This window comes from Stegostoma tigrinum, chromosome 11 (genome assembly GCF_030684315.1).
Source record: "Stegostoma tigrinum isolate sSteTig4 chromosome 11, sSteTig4.hap1, whole genome shotgun sequence".
Classification (NCBI taxonomy): Eukaryota; Metazoa; Chordata; class Chondrichthyes; order Orectolobiformes; family Stegostomatidae; genus Stegostoma; species Stegostoma tigrinum.
The window spans coordinates 914,769-917,340 of record NC_081364.1 but is presented as its reverse complement, the minus strand read 5'-3'; positions in this window follow the sequence as shown (position 1 = coordinate 917,340).

The following is a 2,572-nucleotide window of genomic DNA, read 5'->3' as shown; positions in this document are numbered from 1 at the left end:
CCTCCTAAAATGCACTACCTCATACTTGCCTGGATTAAACCCCATCTGCAATTTCTCCATCCAATTTTCCAATTGATCTATATCCTGATGTATCCTTAGGCAACCTTCCTCACTATTCAAACCTCCTCCAATTTTCATCATCTTCAAACTTACTATTCAGGCCACTGACCTATTCATCCAAGTTGTTAATAAAATATATAAAAAAACAAACAACAGACATCCCAGCATTGCTCCTTGCAGAACACCACTGGTCTCAGTCCTCCAGTGAGAAAAACACAGCTCCACAATTACATTCTGTGACCAAACCAATGATCTAAATTACCAATTCCACCCTTCCGGACCAGCCTGCCGTGAGGGATCTCGTCAAATGCTTTAGGAAAGGGCATGTTGACAACATCCAATGCCTTGTGCTCATCAATCATCTTTGTCAGTTCCTCAAAAAATTCTGTCATGTTTTTGAGAGACTACCCCTGCACTAAGCCATGTTGACTATCCCTGATGTGTCCATTCTTTTCCAAACGCAAGTAAATCCTGACCCTAAGGATCTCCTCCAATAATTTCCCTTCTACTAATGTAAGGCTTACTGGCTTTAATTTTCTCGATTATCCCTGCTTCCCTTCTTAAGACTGGACACCAGCCAATGTTGTTTATGGGACCTCATCTGTAGTTGAAGAGAATATAAGGATCTCTGTTAAGCCCCCAGTAATCACCACTTTTCCTTCAGTATCCTAGGATTTATCACCTTAAAAGTTTTCCAAGACCCCCAACACCAACCTTAATATTGACATGCCCTAAACTAAAGCAAGATGGTAGCAGACTAGGACACTCCTGCCAGAGCTCCTCTGCTCTGCCTGTTATTCTTTTTTTTTCCCCCCTCTCTTCTTAACCTTCTCTCATCTCCCATCAGCACCAGCAGCAAGTGCTGGAATGCAATCCTGAAGAACAAGCCAGAACAAGCAAACTGGAGCCGCGCAGGGTACAAGCCAGTACAGTGCGTGGGCTGTGAGCCCCAGAAGACAATGTGGGCTGCGAGCCCTGGAGCATCGTGGGGAATCCCAAGTCCCTGAGCTAAGTGAGGGAAGTGAATCCTGGTAAAGTGCAAGTTGCCTTGTTACTGCTGAGTGCTTATGAGGAGTGCACTGGAGGCTGTAGCAATGCAGGACGGTTGTTGGAGTTGGGACCACATGCTGAGCTGCTGCTGTTCAGTACTCTTACCAGACTGTAATGTATATCCTTACCTTTCAATTTCCTTGTGTAACAATATTATATTTGTTACTCTAAAAATTTGTACCGAAGATGGCACCATTAAAAGGCAGCCATTGTAAAAACTTTTCATTGTATTTCTGTACTGGAGTACAAGTGACAATAATGGATATTCCATATTCTATTCTCAATTTTGCCATCATCTACATCCTTCTCCGTGTTGAATATCATTGTGTAAATCTTTTCCTTAGCCTTGATGGTCTTATCTTTCTCTAGTTTCTACCTTTTGGATTCTTTCACGACATCTGAGCTTCTTTTATTCAGGAGGACCAAGATCCTATTGCCTCGAACCTATTTCCTCTGAACACATGACCGCCCAACTACCCTCCTTGCCACTCTGTTGATTACATAGTTAATGGCTTCCTCCCACCAGCTACTGCCTGCTTGTCCTTCCGCTGTCCAGTGTCTACTCCCCTTTTGTATAAAAAGCCATTCACTCTCCTGCCCCCACCCCCAGCTAAATCCTTGCGGATTGTTATCCCCAGCTCCAAGCTACTTTCCACTTTTGGGAGAGTCTGGAATCCAAGGACATAATCTTAGAGTAAGGGGTCACTCGTTTAGGACAGAGATTAGGAGGTATTTCTTCTTTTGAGACAGTTGTGAATCTGTGAAGTTCTTTTATCATAGAGGACTGTTGAGGGTCAGACATTAATATTATTCAAGACTGAGGTAGGCAGGTGTTTAATCAGTAATGGAATCGAGGCTTATATTCATGATAGGAATGTGAAGTTACGGATTATCATATCAACCATGATTTTGTTGGATGGGGAGCACATTCAATGGGCTGAATGGCCTATTTCTCCTGCATCGAGGCACTAATGTTTGATGTCATAGAGGCGAGGATTTCACGTCTAACTTTAGGATTTCTTGTTCAATCATAATTTTTTTTCTTTAAATGATTAATCACAATGGTTTGATAGTAAAATGAGACTGGTTTGTTTGTTCAATCTAAGCTCTTGTAACAGTGGCTTGTTTGAGCTGCTTCTCCGGGTCAATGATTGCTAGGTAGTGTGGGTCAAATGATTAAATGTGGAATTCAGTTTCACTGATGTTCGTCTGTCTGTTCACAATTATATGTTACTTTTCAGCAGTAGGCTTTGGTTCTATATGAATTGTAACTGTGCTTTTGGGTGTGGGACAACCACACCAAGTGTAAATATTAATCATATTCTTTTGATTTTTTTTTGTTCCATTTAAAGCAAAGCACAGGGTCATGTTTTTAAACTGCAGGTGTATTTTGTAGATAGCAAGGCCTGGATTGAAGATCATGGAGTACACTAGTTTCAATAGAGATGGGTGTTCGAGGTGT